Source organism: Melospiza melodia, chromosome 1, assembly GCF_035770615.1.
Source record: "Melospiza melodia melodia isolate bMelMel2 chromosome 1, bMelMel2.pri, whole genome shotgun sequence".
Classification (NCBI taxonomy): Eukaryota; Metazoa; Chordata; class Aves; order Passeriformes; family Passerellidae; genus Melospiza; species Melospiza melodia.
Window position 1 is genome coordinate 130,211,918 of NC_086194.1, and position 18,266 is coordinate 130,230,183.

Consider the following 18,266-nt stretch of genomic DNA (forward strand, 5'->3'; position numbering starts at 1 on the left):
TTGTAAAAGAAATAACAAGTAATGAAGAAATTAATAAATGAATCTCACGGACACACATTAATGAGGAAGTCAAAGTAGAGATAATAATGAGGATCCAGAATGCTTCAGCCACTGATTGATGGTCGGTCCATTAGAGGAACTACTCAGGCAGAACTCTCAAGAATGTCAACCTGAACAATTATTAACTGATAGGAAGGGGGGAAATATGATCAACACGAGTGTTGTGGAAAAGTTGAGGCTGCTTGAGATACAGGCTATCAGAAAAGGCTTGTAGATTTTTGTAAAAATGACTCTGGGGTGTTTAGGGGAAGAATCAAAAGAACCAAAGTGGGAGAAAATGGGGCCAGAAACTGGAGAGACCTGCCTGCAAAAGAGAGCTGGATGCCAATGGCCAGAGGAGACCACAGGTCTTGGGACTCATGGATCTAGGTACTGGCACATGGAGGGACTTGCATGGGAGGGTCTGTGTGCCAGGAACTGGAGGAACTGTGGGTCACAGGGCTTGTAGATCTAAAGACCAGCAATTGGAGGGACTGGTATGTGTGTTTTGTATGTGTCTTGAAAGGTCCTGGTGCCAGCAGCAGCTGGAGGGATCAGGTTGTGTGCTGGCATGTAAGGGGTCTAAGTGCTGGCAGCTGGAGAAATCTGTGTGTTAATATTTTTTCAGTGAATTTAATTCTCTGTGTGTGTGTCTGTGTGTGTGCATAATTCACTAGCAAACTTCAAGCTGCACTAGCTGGTGAGTTGGAGGAAGAATTTCCACATCTGGAGGACTCAAACATCACACTGCCCTACCTGGCAAGCAGAAGGTGACTTGTATACCACTGCCAGAGCTCCCAAGCAGGGATATTGAACAGGTTTGGAGGCCACGCTCACATTTAAGGGGACTGTGCATGTTTGAGTGTGTTTCTGGATGTGGAGAATGAGGGCACACATCTTTTAAACCAGAGAACCAGCATTCTGGTTTCCTGGAGGGGAGGAAGAGGACAGAGCTGTGTGCCCTTCTCTGAGTTTGGGTAGCATTACAGAGGGGCTGTGCAGCCCATGCTGCTCTGTGTGTGTGTGTGTGCAGCAGCCTGAACCACCAGGCACTTCAGGGACCCGTGTGTGTGTGTGTGTGTGTGTGTGTCAGTGTGTCTTGGACACAACCCTGCTGCCAGCCAGACCTGGGAGCAGCAGCCACATCCTTGGAACTGGGATGCAGAGATCGCCTGGGACCATTCCTGGCTGGGCATGTTGGCTGGGGAGCTGGATCCTGGGTTTGGGAGGTTTAGCAGCTTCCTTAACACTCCTGGCAAACAGAGCTATGCCTCAGTAGGATTTAGAGAAATAAGTAAGCATGGAAATAAAAGGGCCAGAGGAAGCAAAATGTCCCTCCCTGAGGACCCTTTGCAGGGGGAGATGGCAGCCACCATGGGCACAAATCATCACATTTGTGGTGTTTTGCGGGGGGAGCTCTGAGAGACAGGAGTGCCTGTAATGGAAATGTCAGGTCACACCAGATGGTTGGTAGACTAGTATGTGAATGTGCTCACATTTAAAGGTCAGCAGCTACTTTGATTGCCTGGGATGGGTGTTGATGATTTTAACATTTGTCATGCAATTTACCCTAACTCTGGGCAAGAGCAGTTCAAATGTATGGAAATTTGATGAGGGAGCAAGTCTTCCTCTGAATGCTACTGCACAGCACAAAGCAACAAATGTGTATTCTTCTGTATCAATGCTATATATGTAGTCCTTCTCTGATTCATATTCTCTGAAATGTAGTTGTATTTAAAGCATTCATAGCTGGATTTATTAGCTTTTGTTGGAATCCAAAGATTCATGAAAACAGCCAGACAAAATTAAGAAAGATTTGTCAGAGCTAACAAACATCCTGGATAGGAAAATACCCTACTATAGCTGTCTTAAAATAACTTTCCTATTTCCACACGTCTTCATCAGCAGTTTTCATGCAAATAATCCTCCAAATGCGCCTTCAATTAAGATATGCACATAGATTTACATGGAGTTAAGAAGACAAATGAGACTCTTCATAAATTCAACCCTGGCTACAATCCTTAACATTATAAACTGCGAGCATTTGATAATTTCAAATGTGAAGTACCAGATTTGTGACAGTGGAGATCATTTATATTTTTGAAATCTAGATTACATGAGATACTTACCTGTACTTTCATCAGAAGAGAGCTTAATATGCAGAGCTGTATTACAATATGATTTCAATACATTGCAGAAGATACAAATTCCACAGGGTATATCCTGAAATGTTAAATGTTCATGGGAAAAAATCTTAAGCCTCTGCTTATTCATTTCAAACAGGAATCAATGAAGAGCATGACTTAAAACTGAATCTCCCTGTCAGTGAGTGTGAATAACTCGCTTCTGTACAGCCAAAAGAGAGGCTTTTCAATGTCCTTAACTGACCTAAAAATACTCAAGAGGAGTACTTCTTTCCAATTTTACAAAGCAGAAAAATTACTCGGGAAATGCAGAATGAGATTAAATATTACACTCTTTTGTTTATCACAAAGGTTATGCTACTAGCTCAAGTTCCTGAACAAATACATTTTTCTTCAAAAGCTCCAGCACAAACGACTTAATGATCTTAGTTTTGGAGAGGTACATTTTACACATTTACAGATAATATGGGTACTTATCCCAGGTCAGATACTGTGTTTGCTGGTCAGAGAGCTACACGTGGGCTTGCAGCCTGGGTGCTTACTTTATTTTCCTGGAGCAAATTTATTCACAGAAAGTTTTACTAAAAATCTTCACTGTAGAGGTCTCTCTGTAAAATCACTGAGATGTTAATGTGACAGTAAACACCATCAGCGTTAAATCTGCACCAATACATTTATCTTTCCTGTCCTCACACTGTAGTGATTCAGGTTGATTTGGAACAAAGATTTATTCTGCCCACATGCCTGCTCAGGCACATTCCACTCTCTACACACCAGGACTAGTGTGAAAACCCTGTAACTGTGTTCCCACAATGTGCAGTACAAAGATTTGGGCTGTGCACATTGACTCCTTGGGTTGCCGGCTCTGTTCCTGTTCCACATTCAAGAGCATCTCTAGCAAAGACCCAGACCTAAGTGAATGTTTTCTTCTCTGCTCCTCCTTTTCTGGGCTCCAGATTTGCTGTACAGCCAGACCCAGCAGAGTATGTGCACAATGCATCCAGAACTGTGGGCATGACTCACTCCCCACTGCTGAGCCTATCAAGAGTCACAGCATGGGCTTAAAAATAAACTAACTCCAACATTCAAGTCAGTGGCTCAGGTGTGGAATGATAAAGAAAGAAAAAAACCAAAACGTGGGTCGTCATTCTAGCTACTTCTTGGTCTTTCTTCAAGAATCTCAGCCCTTTTAATCCTGCTACCTACTATCTGTGCTGAAGAGCATAGGAAGCCTCCTGTTCCTGATTCAGGCAAACCAGCTCACTGCTATTTGCATCACACAGAGTAGCTCTGCTCGGTTTAGCTTTTGCACAAGTAGCAAATTACTGAGTCATAATGTCTCAGTCTGGCTGGCACAGCATTGTCTAAATGCAAAAAGGGACTGATCCCAGACACCAGCCCGTGGGATTCACATTTCCTACATCCTCCTGGTTCAGCTGAGCGCCAGGTGTCTCGTGCCACCCACACCAGGCAGATGCAGTCCCTGGGTGCAGGGCAGGAGTCATGACTTGTCATTTTATTTAGGTGCAATTCAGAACAGAGAAATGGCTTTTTCCATTTTTATGCTCCCCACAGGTCTCTTAATCCACTGCTATTAGAGCTCAGGGGCTTTTCCTAAGACACAGATGCCATCAGCTGAACTACCTTTGACTGATAAATATGATTTGGATTCTCCTCTCTTCTTGGAGTGCATTTTCAAGCTATCTTTGGGGCTAGTAGTACAGACAGTTATGTCTAAAAAGGAGATGATAACCAATAACTAAACTGCCTTTTCTGAAACAGACAGTGCTTTTCTAAAGTTATTACCTAGAGATTTTTGTAATATTGATGCAGTAATGGCAAAACACCTGTATTTTGCTCTGTGTTATGAAATGATGAAGAAATACATGGTGATGTCATTTTCCCACTTCTTTCAATTACATATATTCTGATTTATTGCAAAAGAAAACTCCAAAGTTGAGATTTAAGGATTTGTATCATGCAAGAGGATTATTAAATTTTGCAGCAGACAGATTCTCTGTGATTGCTCTCCTTGTCTTCTCCCTCTTCTAAGCATCAACAGAAATAACTAGGAAAAAGCAATGACCACAACAACTCAGAGTGATTACTACTTACACCAAATACACTCTAACTGGTATCATAAAGGCTGCAGACAAGTTAACATTGGAGTTCTTTTGCTCATAAATTCCTAAACTTCTACTGGAGATGAAAAGTTCCGTGCTTGATCTATGCCTTTGACTTCACCTGCTGTGGAAACAAAATAGCATCAAAGAAGTTTAACTGGAATGTCAAGAACTTAAAAGAGCAAAACCAAGCCTTGTTGCTTCCCAAGGTTAAAATGCTTAATCCTACAATACATAAACATGGTCACTCTTCCAATGCAATACTCATGGGAAAAAAGACCTGTGTGCTCTTTATGAGATTTGAATCTTATCTCTAAACCATTTGATGGAATACTTTGATTAACTTCTTAATGATAGCCTTTCTATTTCACAGTTAGTAATATGTAACTAGAACCAGCCACCTTCTTCTGCTAGGGCTCTGTGTATGTGCACTTGCCCTTGATTTTTTATTTTAACTCCATCTGGATCTACAAAGTCTACGATACAAAAAAGCCAGATCCAAACTTCCCAGAGGCACATCTCCCTCTTCATCTCTACTTTCCACCCTGCCCCCCCTTACTTCTCATCATATTGTGAACACTTGGCTTTGCAGGCAGCTTTCACTCATGTAAATGATATTTGCTTGTTCAAAACAGAACATTATAAATTACATAAAAGTATCATTGCAACTCCAGTTTTGCTTGTTAAGAAAGCTATTAGTTTATTGAGTTTGGTAGCTATTAAGTTGTTTAATAAAATTTGTTTATTAACTGTGGAAGGAGTCTCTATTGCTCCTTAGAAGAGTCAGGTTTCATTCTGGCAGCTACTGTCATGCTTTCATCACCAGAAAAGATTTGCCAGTGTAAGCAGGAGGTAAGGAGAGAAAAAGAAAATTAAAGGGTTGCCTTGACCAAAAGAAAAATATCCATACTTAAGCCTTAACAGGTGCAATTGGGAAGAATGGAAAAAGAAAAGCTGCTGGGATAACATAGTATGAATTTTCTTAAGAGGAAAAAAGCTCTAGGGAAAAGAAAGAAACTTAAATTGAGATAGTGAATACCTGCTATGGGCTACTGCATGATAGTCTGTCTACAGGCCATGTCTCCCAAGCAGACTCCTCCTACTCAGCAGCCCCCCCAGCTTTAGCTCTGCTTTTCACAGGTTCCAGCTCACGGCAGGATCAATTGCCACTAGGTGTGTCCTTTTAAAGCTATTTCCATCAGCTTACAGCAATGCCCATGTCTCTCAGAGGTGAGACCTCCAGCTGCCCAAATCCCAGGGCTGCAAAGCTTCTTTAGGCAGCTCTGTCCCTTGGGAAGATCTAGGAAGCTGACAGGCAGGGAGGTGCAGAGCTGGCATAAGCAGCACACAAACCAGACTTAGCCACTGGCAGCTGGAAGACTGAGGGAAAACCTGAAAACCCTTTCCGTGGACAAAGCCAGTGGTAGTACCTTGTTGTGCCAGCTCCGTTCAGTCCCTTTGGAGGGCTCATCCCTGCATAACCTGCAGCTGGGAGCAATAAATAAAAGTGGTTCATACCTTGCAGGATTTGCTGGAGGAACTGGTGGAAGCCGAATCTGAGTTTCACAGAGACACTGAAGACTGGATTTTGTCCTGCTCCCTTGGGAGGGCAGTCACCATCCCACATCCAGGACCCCTGCCAGGAAGCCACTCCGGCCCTTCCCAGCACCCTGACCCACACTGGCTTCCCTGGCCAGGTCCCCACAAGGTCACATGGTAGAAGTGACTGCAAATCAATTTGATTGACATCAAACCTCCACTGGCTATAGCCTGTCCATGGAAGATCTGAAGAGCTCTGTCAGCAACCGCCTTACTCCCAGGAGTTTATCCTGAGCTTTGGAAGAAATTTGAGTTTCTGAGAAATACAGATAGCCACAGATGCATTCATTTTGAGTGCAGTCCCAGCAGCCTCTAAGATATTTTTGAAGTGAAATGTGGGGGAAGGAGAAAAAGAAGTTTATTTACCTTTTTATCCCCCTGGGAGTTCAAATGACAAAGCCACTCCGCCCTTTGTGCTAAGAAAGTAATAAAAATGTTTTTCTTTACTCCATAATAATACCTGGGTGCCTAGATCCAGTTGTGCTACTCATTTTCCTAAAAGCAAGCCATGTGGGCTTGCACTTGCCTTGATTTATGCCCATACTGCACAAACCACTTTGCAGGTGTGTCAGATTGCTCTCAGATTGGCTGTGGTCAGGCTCACTTGTGCATTTGCTTTCTCACTTATTTCCCACAGCATCTCAATGATCTGGAGGACTAGGATAGGCTGGGTTAAAATTATTTTGTTCTTTTCCATTCCACAAATATTCTTCAACTATAAAACACTTCCCTACTTCTTATTAGGTGTCATCAAAACCATTTTGAGGCTTTGTAACCCAAGCCCTCATGGGCTGGGGTGCAGGAGCTCAGGTGCAATGGGTGCTGGCTGATGCTCATGGGTGCACAGTGCGCAGCCCCCTGCATCACAAGAGGGTTTTAAAGCTCAGAAGATGGAAAGTTTGATATCTTTGATATGCAAGGCTGAGCATCAGTTTTTTAATCAGCAGTTACAGCTGCTGTCAACTGCCTTGCTGGCAGCCCCCTGCTGATGGTGGAAGTGGTTTAGGCAATGTTTCACAAGACAAAGATCACCTCTTAAAGGGGAAAGCAGAGCACTTTGCCATCTTCCAGCCTTTTGCACACTAATTTTAGAGCAATGGGAAAACCAAAAGAGCCTAATAAGCAGTAGAGAAATCCTGACCTTTGCCACCATTTTATTCAGCATCCATGCAAATGATTAAACTATGCTGAATAACTGGTGCAGTATCTGGGAGTACATGACTCCCCTTAGTTGATTAAACAGGAGTGCAGGAAACCCTCCTTCCCCACCACTTTGTCTTTTGTCACAAGAGGTGCTGAAAGTATTGAAATTTCAGTAGCTACTGGTGAAGTAAAATATTTCTTGGACATCTCTCTCAAAGGTCACTGTGTAAGACATAGTAGAGCACTCCAAGGGTCTGGATCATCTCAGATGGAGCCACACATTAGCAGGATTACCCTTGCCAAAGATCTTTTCCCATCTGTAGAAGGGCTTATTTGTCAATAAACCTCAGACTTCAGTGACATCTAAGAGCACAGCAACTCCATAAAATACACAAAAAACATTTTATGGAAGGGAAATGTGTGTTTCAGCAGTCAGTCTCCTGACTCCTCTCCATGGATGTGCAAAAGAAAGGGCAGGAGGAGCATTGTGGTCACCTCCTTCAGGTTCAAGGACTGCAGGATGCAGGTCCAGGCCTCTGAACTGGATGCTAGCGATAGTCACTAAATATTTACTTATGATGTTGGGCTAATTGTCCCAGTACACCAGAATCTTGATACTTCCAATCTCTGGTAGGAATGAAGTTGAATGAGATGAATATCCTAGCACTTGCAAAGTAGTTTTACAATTAATTACCCAAATACTTCTGGGAAATGGGAAATCAGTTTCCTCATTATTGGAAAGAGTTAAATCAATACTATTAGGAGGCTTAAGGAACTGCGCAGAGTAAATTCCTGCCAAATCAGATTGAGAAAAGGCAACCCACCAGTACCTGTTTGCTGGTCTGACATTTCCCAGTGGTGTTGTTTAGCCCAGCAGCCACAACCAGGGAAATGCCACTTGTGGGGAGCAAACCCAGGACCTGTGTCAATGCTGCTTTGCCATGGCCACAATCATTGACAAGACACTCCTTTCCTCCTGGTCTCCAAAATCCCACAGTTGTTAGATGACATTCCTCAATAGCTGGATGAAGGTGGTGGCACTAGGAGTAGCAGGAGTCCCTGAAGATGGGTCAGGTGATGCTAACCCTGACCTTGCTAAATCCAAGGAAGTGTGGGACTGTGGTGTCAAAAGATGCAGCTTTCCAGGCAACTGGATGACATTTACTGAAGCTTTTATATGCTACCACCTGATTTTCAAAGTAAGTACTTTTTATTCAGTGTTTTCTGAGCTCCTTCACTGTGAAAAGAGGAAGATGCCTTTGACAGTGTTCCAGGTATGTTGAGGAGTGTCAAAGGTTTTCCTGTTTTCAAGTAATGAAGATCAAAACTTACAAAGTTTAAAACACTCACTTAAACCTTGTAAATACCTTGAAACATCTTTACTACATATTTATTCCTCCTTTTATTTAATTCATTATTCAAAAGCAGAGCTTCCATATAAATGTAATGAATATCCCATCTGCTTCAGCTTAATAGGAGAAAATTGTGAGCAAATCAAATCAACATTTTTCATGATTCCATGTAAAGGAGCCTGCCGTGCTTCACCAGGATCTCCAAAAGCACAGGTCCAGGCAATGGAAAGAAGACAAAGCATTAGAGAAACATGTGCTTAAGCCTTAAAGAAGTTCCCAAAGTTGAAAAGTTCTGATTACAGAATTTTAATTTGCTTTTTTTCCTCCCCAGTATTTCCTCTCTAGAATGCTCCTGAGTCTTTGCAAGCTTGGAAATCTTGCGCCACTGATTAGCTTCTAAACTGCTTAATTACTTGTAAGGTTGTACCAACAGTATCGGTGTGTATTGTGATTGCAATTTTCATTTCAGTCTCAAACTGGAAAGAAAAGAAGCAGAAGCTGGCATTTCTAATATCAAGACTGTTAAAAAGTATATATAAAATAACTAAGTCTGTTTTCTTAAGCAAAGTTTATATTACTACAGTATTATTGCATACCTAACACTCCTCTAGATAATAGTACAACACAGGTGGGTACTAAAGACACCCTCAGAAATTCTACTGTTTCAATAAATGAGACAGAAATGCTCAAAATGTACTTTCCTCTAATTAGAGTTCTTTCTTCAGAATCCTCCCAGAATAAATATTTAAAATTTTTAACTTAAGATCTTGTTCCATACTTCAAAGAATCTTGCCTATGTTCTACCTAGCTTTGCATTTCATTAAGGGACCAGTTTCTGGCTTTATTAAAGCTTTAGTAGACAGTCCTTTGGAAAGCAGCAGATCCATTAGCATGTCATTGAGTGCCATTAGACACCTGCTTTGAACTTCCATGGCTCCACGTGTGCCACTTTTGGGTACCCAGCCAGGCAATGCAGGTGCTGAGCAAGTGCTTTGGACAAGGGGTTATTGGCCAACAGATCCCACCTGTACTGACATGGTTAAAATGCCACAGCAGGGTCCTGGGGAGGAAGATTTTCAAATTGCCCTCTTGAGGAGAGAAACTACATACCCAAAGGATTTGACAAGGATTATTGTTTCAGGCTATTCTATTTTTTAATGCAAGTTATCAAATATTTGATTGAAACTCTGCAGAGAAACAAAGAGCTTGATTTATGTAAGGAAGCTGACACCTCTGCCAGGAGCCGCTCTGGAGCAGGCTAGAGTCTGCAGCTAATGTAACTGAATTACGGGTACTGAAAACAAAGCACTTAGGAATGAAGTCACAACTGAACAGCTACCATGATAGCAAGTGACAGAAGTAGAATAGTTCCATCAGCTTTGGAGATGAAGTGGAGCCCATTGGTGAAATCAGTGGGTGTCTCACCCGAACGAGCAGCGCAGGATTAGACGCGATTGTGCGTCGTGCCAGCGCTAGATAGAAACATAGAACAGATGTCAAGTAAATGGGGAAGTGTGGGACAAAACAGAAATAATTGTAAAAATGTGCCCAAGGATAAAATAAATTGATCCTAAGACACTAACAAACATTCTTGTATAAGGCAAAATGAGTCTTTGTACTGGGTTGGCTTTTATTTTCTTGCTAATATTGCATAACAGAGCTATGCTGGCATGATGAGGAGGGGGGATAATAAAATAACTTATCAATGCACTATTAACTCTACACGCTCTTACCTAATAATAAGATATTGATGTCTCCTTTAATGCATGCCCCATTGTTGAGAACATTCTCATTACCCTGCAGTAGCATACAAAAAATGGCTTTTTTAATATACTCACGGCCATGAATGTTTGGTGCTAAAGGCTTGCTTAAATGGTCAAAGATACCCTATTTAAGAAACAACAAACACTTACATTGCACATTACCAACATTAAATGCAATCTCATTATCCATTAGCCAGTATTAGTGCAATTTATATCTTACTTTGGTTTGAGTTTTGCAGAATTTCTTGATCTTTGCCACATCATCAGTTGAGAATGTGGGTGCGATTTCTTTGCTCATCAGTTTGATATTATTAGGAAGCATTATTGTCCTGGGCATTTTCCTGCAGATGCAGAGAAATGTCATGAGATTCAGTATTAAATAAATACTGGACCATTGTTTTACACAATACAAAAAAGAATTCTAGGAAATCATTAGGTTTATCCATTTTATTATGGCTCAGCAAGGGAAACCCACACTACAAGAGGTTTCAATGAAGTTCTAACATCAGCCCCTGCAAAGAGGGCTCGTGGAAGAGCAGGGACACAGCAAGGGGCATCAAGTTGTTACTGGGGAGGTCCCAGGGCCAGGTAGTGGGAGGAAATTTGTCAAAGAGGAGATGGTATTAGGTGGAAAGGGTGGCTGTCAGCTCCGATGGTGGTGTAGCAGCCATCTCCAACAGGTACAGGCCAGGCCAGCCCCTGGCTCTGAAACAGTGGGAAATTTTTAACTGTTTGGTAAATGCCAGTCCCTGCCTCTCCTGCTGCCATGTCTGCCCATGCAGAGTTTTATGACTGCTTATTCCTCCTGCACACTGGCCAAAAGAAATTGATTTTTCTGTAAATACCTTCCACATGATATCTCTGATATTGTAAGGAAACCATTTGCTCTTGAGACATAAGGTATTTGGATATTTCCTCACTGAGGAGGAAGAGGATGAATGGCAACTCTGGCAGCTGCAAAATGGTACATCGAGGAAAGGAGGATGCAATGGCTCACAGGTTGCCCATATTTCTGTTCCAGTACCTGTTCCAACCTGAGCTGCAGCCAACACCTTAAAGGTATATAAGGACACCAGGATCTGAAGAGACATCTGCCTGGACATGCCAGCTCTCCAGTGAGGGACAGCAGCTCCCACAGGACCAGACCAGGCAGTGGGCACCCAGCGAGACCAGTGCTACCAGCAGAGCAGGGGGAAATGCTGGATTAATTCTTGCCAGTAATACTTTCTGGGTAAGGAAACCCAACAACCAGTGCGTATTGCCTTTTATACAGTTGAGAGACAAAACACAGACCAAGTTACAACAAAGCTTAAATCCAAAATAATTACATTTTGTCACAATTCCTTCCACACAGTCCAAGCTACCAAGGAAGCGAGCTGCCAGCACCCAAGGAGAGACATGATTTGCTCCATGGCTCCCTTCAATCCCACTGCAATAAACTTCCAAACGTTTGAAACAGCAAGCAAGTAAATCTTTTAATGCTCTCCGAAAAGCAATCAGCTCACCGAACGCATCATTCAGCAGCCTCTAATATAAAATAATTAAACCATGAAAAGCTGCTGCAGTAATCTTACTTAAAAATCCTAAATTCCTTTACATTTTGAGGATCTGATGGCACTGATTCCCAGTCAGACACACACAGGCAGGGCAGAGACTGCGGGAGCTTCTCACAGCCTGAGCAACCTCTTCCACTCCTTGAGCAGAGGCAGCTTAACTTTATGAAGATTTGTTGTTGCAGCACAACTATCCAAGAGATACAGCTAAATCCAAATTCATTTCATTTCCAGCCAAATTATGTTTTGATGCAGGTCACTAGAAGCTAATCTTTCATCTCGGGTTTTCATACATGAAAATGACAAGGAAAAGAATTTCAGATTAGGCAGCATTTATCATACTAAATAGAATTAAATCAAATGGAAAATTGCATAAAGAAACTCAGTTAAAACAATTAAATTAAAAAGCCTTTAACCTGTTTGAATGTAATCTTTGATTTTCTCAGAAGAGGAGAGAACCTTATTATTAAGCAACTTAAAAGGAATCCTGGATTACCCTTTCCCCACTTCCTTGCTCTTGAACTGTCAGTCTGTCTTCATGAGCAGACTTTGCTTTCTATCTATCAGGCAAGTTCACTTGCTTGTTCTCACATGCCAGAAAAACTTGAGTTTTCAGTATTGCAGGAGCACTTAAGCTGTATAATAAGCAGCAGATGAATCTTTTATTTGTTAATTTTTTTGTTAGCTACATGCATATATAGATAGACACACAGGTGCATGCACACATCTGCGTTCAGTAATATATAACACAGCTTCAGCAAAAACCTGAGCTCACTGGAAGCTTGCCTGCATTTAGCAACTTTTTATTGATGCTTTGACAGCTCCCGTCTGAAATAGCTTGTGGTAAGTACTAAAAATGAAGAAATAGCAAAGCTTTCTAGAAGACACCTATTTAAAATGATCTCACAAGTATTTCAGCTTAACTGAAGAAATTATAGTTCTCTTTTTTCCCCAAAAAAACTCCAAGACTTACATTACATCAATTAAAAATACATTTATTATCTTGGCTTATGGCAAAAGGGAGAGCAATAAGCAGTTGCTGTTTTGGAGAACAGCTCTCTGGGAAGAATTTTTCTGATATAAAACACAGGCCTAAGAGGCTCAGTAATGCCTTGGGACAAATTTTTGCTGATGAACATTACCTTAGTTTCTTGGCTGGAATCCCCTCTGGCTTCTAAAAATCCAATTTCATTTCAAGGCAAATTTTGTCTTAGATATAAATGCAGAAAAATCATGCAGTAAGGTTGGTTTCACACAGAGCTTGAGAAATGCTGAGATTTGGGGTCTGAGGCAGCATTTTCTTTGTTCCTTGGAATTTGGGACTTTTCCTTTAGATCCCCATGAGCTGGTGCTGACTGCATCCTTTGCTAATTGGGAGAGTTATTTTACCAGTCAGAAACAGGCATCCCCTAATTCCAAGTGCTCCACACGTTACTGCATGAATGTCAAGCTCTGTGAGTACCAACAGAAAGTTGTAACACCTTAGAAAAGCATCCAAGGACGAAAATACCAGAGGCAGAGTCACATACTGTTTACAGACACAACATACTGTCACAGTTTTAGTGGTGGCACTGGGGTCTTTGCATGCATCTGTTCCCATAACCTAAATTTTTGCTTAGTGCTTCTGAACAAAATCCAACACAAGTCACAGGTAAAAATCTGCATTTTAGCATGAGACTTCAAAGCTCATCAGTGCAGACAGTGACTTTTAAGCACAAAATACTACTACTGTCTCTGAAAGCCCCCGAGATGTAAATCATTAGAGGTGGGGAAAGCAGTCACAAAAACCATTCTGGTGTTTCCTGTTCCCATTCCTTTGCCATGCCCTTTGCTTGGGGCTGCTGCAAGGGAGGTGATGCCAGGCTGCAACCTCAGGCTGAGGTGCTGCAGCTTGGCTTACATTTGTTCTTTCCCTATATGTCAGTCCTTTGTGCTTGGAGATGAAAGGTGCAGTGTGACAGGGAGGCCTCTCCTCCCTCCTTTAGAAACTGCTCCTCATCTCTGGTTTTCCACAGTTCAAACACAAGGCTTTGAAAAAGATTTTGAAGCTGCATCTTGGATATGGAAATTCATGGCTTTGGGCAGGTTCATGATCAGGCCTAAAATTTCAAGCTTAAGATTATGAATCTGCTGCCTAAATGTAATTAATTTTATTTGTGCTTTGCCTTTCTCTGTTTTTTTAAACATCATTGGGTATTTTATAAGCATTACTTACCTGCTTTTATATGTGGATATCACTGCACCTGATTCATTCAGGATTTGCAGGCATGGTGGAAGCCAAACTCTCTGCAGTGGAAGCTCAGGGGGTAAAGATCTCAGAGGAGGAGGAGGGGTGCAGACAGCCACAGCAGACCAGGAAGAGGATGAAGTTTGCCTGGACATGGCAGTAGGGGTCCACATGGGAACAGATTTGGGCAGCCACCCACCCCTGCAGCCACACCACCACCCATGGCAGGAGGCACCCAGTCAGGTTCTAAAGACCAAAAGGTAGCAAAGGAGGGTGACAAAATGAAAGGATATGTTGGGTTGGCTTTGTAGGTGAAATTGGGAAACCTGGATTTGTACTGTTTATTGCTTTTTAAATTTGTATGCTTTTTATGCTTGGCCTGCCACGTTCCTTCTGGAGGCTCAGTTTCCAAGCCCTCATTTTCAGCATTGTACAAGGAGCTCAGATTGAATCGTATAAAATAAAAATGAACATTGTGGAATCTGTGAAATGACACTTCATTTTTCAGTAAACCAATGGTAGCAGAGAAGAATCAGAAGAAGAAACAATATTAGATTTATTTTTCTTTTTAATCAGGAAAGAAGAGTTATTGGAAGCCTCACTCAACAGGTAAGATAAAAAAATGTTAAATATCACTGCCTTTTATTAAAGGAATCAGAAGAGAAAAATGTTTCAGCAATCAACAGTAAGGCAAGAGTAGCTGCAGACCTACAAAGATGCAGAAGGAGCACTGTGCCCATCACTATTGCAGTTTCACTGGTTTGTTATGAAAGGAGAAATTTCAGAGCCATGAAAATCAAACACCTCTCCTGTTAAGACATGCTGAGAGTTTTGGTTGCTTAGCCTGGAGAAGGCTCCAGGGTGACCTTAGTGCTGCCTTTTGACATATAAAGGTGGATCCCAGGAAAGATGGAGAGAGGCCTTTTATCAGGGTCTGTAGCAAGAGGACAAAAGGCAGTGGTTTTAAACTGAAAGAGGGTAGATTAAGTTTGGACAGAGGGAAGAAATTTCTTATGATGGGGCATTGGAATAAGCTGCCTGGAGAAGCTGTGGATCCCTTTAAGTAGGTTGGATGGGGCTTGGAGCACCTTTGTCTAGTGGAAGGCAGGGGGTTGGATGAGATGATCTTTAATGGTCCCTTCCAACCCAAATGATTCTATCATTCAATGAAATACTAATCCAGTGCAATTTTCCAGTATTTTGAGGGTTAAAAACATCCATGTTTTTCAGAAGGAAACTGGAGGTTCAGTTATCAGGATGGCCAGAAAGGCTTCATTCATTAGGAGCAGAGGCTACTGTCTAGGACTAGCACTCAGTATAGTTTCTAGCTGTCATATGTTTCTCCCACTTGCAGACCTGCAGTTAAATAAATAAGATTAGCCAAGATATATGCAGTTCTTCAGGGCTCTGCCAGACATTCTGCCAGCTCTTACAGTGCTGACCTGCTAGAGTTTCCTCCTGCTTTCTGCTTTCACTAATCCACTGGAAACCCAGACCCGGAGACCTGCCTCGCTGACCCCCATGTTCGTTAACCGTAATTGTTGATTCTGTACAATAAATGGCACCAGCACAATTAAAACAGTTCCTTCTCATGCCAAAGCTCTTGTGGGGTTGGCAGAGAGTCCTAATGAGGTCCCTGAGCCCATCCATCACCCACGGCAGCCCCTGCAGCAGGTTCCATTCCCAGTGGCTGTGTGCCAGTCTGACACTGTGTGGCACGTACAAGTACTACAGCAACCGCTGCCACACACAGCCAGGGGACACGTCCCTCCACTTCACGGCCAGCTCCTGAGCCTCGGCACCTTAGAAATGTTTTCTCCTTGTCCTAAAAAAAGTCTCTATTTTTTTCCCTTTTATTCTTTTTCCTCCTACCCCAGACTCCCAGTGAGGAGTGGTTTTCATTTATTCCAAGCGTGTTTGGCAAGAGATTCCTTTTGTCCCACCCAGGCGTCAAGGGCATTTTGAGGTCTCGTTGAGCAATAAATAAATATTTGAGTCTTATTTCTGTTGTCTCACTGTGGTGGCCTGGTTATCCATCTTGAGCTTTCCACCTTTGGAATCTGATGGAGAGAATGGTGAGAAGACACCTACTTCTCAAAGCCACTCTTCATGTCAGCTCTTCATTATGCCAAGTAAGAATGAATGTAAAATGATTTATCCTGGGGGGAAAGGAGAAATGCTGGATCCAGGCAGCTGAATAAAAATATAAATCCTGCCAGCTTTCAACAAAAATTGATCTTCATTGAGTGAGACAATCACAGGAAAGAGAAAAGAATTCTATATACAGAGTACAATTAATAGTGAGTTTTTATGGAACTACCACAGCTGCTGTCCCATACAGGCTGTGGTCAATGGCCAGTAAGGGAAGCCCTAAAAATAATGCTGCCATAGAAGTGAGGCTGCTAGGGAAATGGTCCAGCAGCATTGAGGGCCTAAGCAAAATCACCAAGGGCAAACTGCCCAAGCAGGAGTGATTTTATGTTCATTCTGCAATGGCAAATCCCATCATGCACCCACGGCACAGAAAAAGGGGAGAACACGGGAGCTTCGCCCAGGTTTGCAGCTTTGAGTCACTCAGTGCACAGGAGAGAGTGGTTACATGTGACGTGTGCATCTGGTGACATAAAATGTGTTTGTACCTGGGCAGCAGAGCGTGGTGCAGTGCCCCAAGCTAGTGACGACCTGAGCTAGCGCAGCCCTCTGCAACCAAGGACTTCAGGGATTAATCAGCGGCCACACGAGGCAGCACGTCAGGCTCTGTCAGCACCCTGGGTCCCACAGCAGCTCAAGGACTGCTTCAAGGAGCCCCAGTGAGAGGGAGGACAGGGGATATACACACCTAGCAGACCCAGGGGAGATCTAGTTGATTGTACCACACCAAGAGAAGGAGCATTAAGCAATGTCCAAGAGCATTAAGTTTGTACTTTCCAAAGAGAAGAGAGCTGTGATTTCAGGTCCCAATAATGCCTCTATTCTTTATTCATGTTTATAGGTAACCATGGTGACTAATCAGGAGATTTGTGTCAGGCTTGGTGACTGCTGTGCATAATATATATACAAAAATAATATACCTGCCTTGTTTAGAACAGCACTTTCCTTATAGGGAGATGGATGTATTTTGATTTGGATACAGCCCTTCACTCCCCCTTACATGCAGTGAATGCTATCCTGTATCCTGTAGATTGTTTTGCTCAGGCTGGACCCAATTGACTGGAGCAGTCAAAAAGTTAAATATTTTTCTTTCCCTTCTTAGGAGAGGGGAGCAGAGATGTGCCCTAGACAGACCTGCTCATGGTGAATGAGATTTGTTTTAACTTGTGAAAGCAATTCTGCTTCTCTCTGTCCCTCCCCTCACCCCTCTGTGATGCACATCGTGCTTCCAGACACATTTCATCCCTCCCAGCTGTGAGGGTTTGAGGCAAGTAAACCCCGCCTGTCTCAAATCCATCATACTGCGTCAGATTCTGCCCTGCTTTATATCTCATCAACATATATTGATGATTCCTTCCATAAACCCTCCCACAACTGCTGCTCTGCTGTAGTAAACTTTCTCTTGGCCTGGTATCAGCCAATGAAGCTTCAGCCCAGCCCAAAGGGATCTGGCACAGCAGCAGCTTAGCTGCACAACACCTTGATGGTTGTAGAGTTGACGTTTCCCTCCATTGCCAATATCGAAGGAAGTGAGAACAGGCAATGTGCAACCTTACAGCACAACATTGTTTCATCTCTGATTTCCTCCCCAGCCAATAAAGGCCTCAGAAACTTTCTGCAAAGCAGGAATATTTGCGCATGATCTTGCACTTGAAAGCATATCAAAATTATAATGGAATGCTTTCCTCCAAAACAAAGATAATAGGGCTTGGGAAAATAATGTTTTAGGTGACGTCTACTAGAGACTGGCAAGCTGTCTGGCAACAAATTCTTAGGGGAAACACAGCTCAATACTCTTGCTGAAGGGGATCAAGTGAAATTACAAGACAGGGAAAAGTAACACGTCTTGAGAGGTTAAATGCAAAAGCCTGATTACTCCTCTCAATTTTCCCAATCTTACTTTGTGAAATTCACTATTTGAGAAGTGCTTATTTCCAAATTATACTGAGATGAGCAAGAGGATAAGTCAGTGAAATTACTAAATGAAAACCAACCCTTTTATATAATACACACAACCCGACCAATTTAGTACAACAAAATCTGTAGGCATTTGAAGTATCATGAAAATAGTGTCTTTAATATACAGTTTATATACTTACAATACGCAGTTTAAATTTGTTCATATACATTACAGGGATATTTATTTGCACCTGGTTTAAATAACAATCTGCC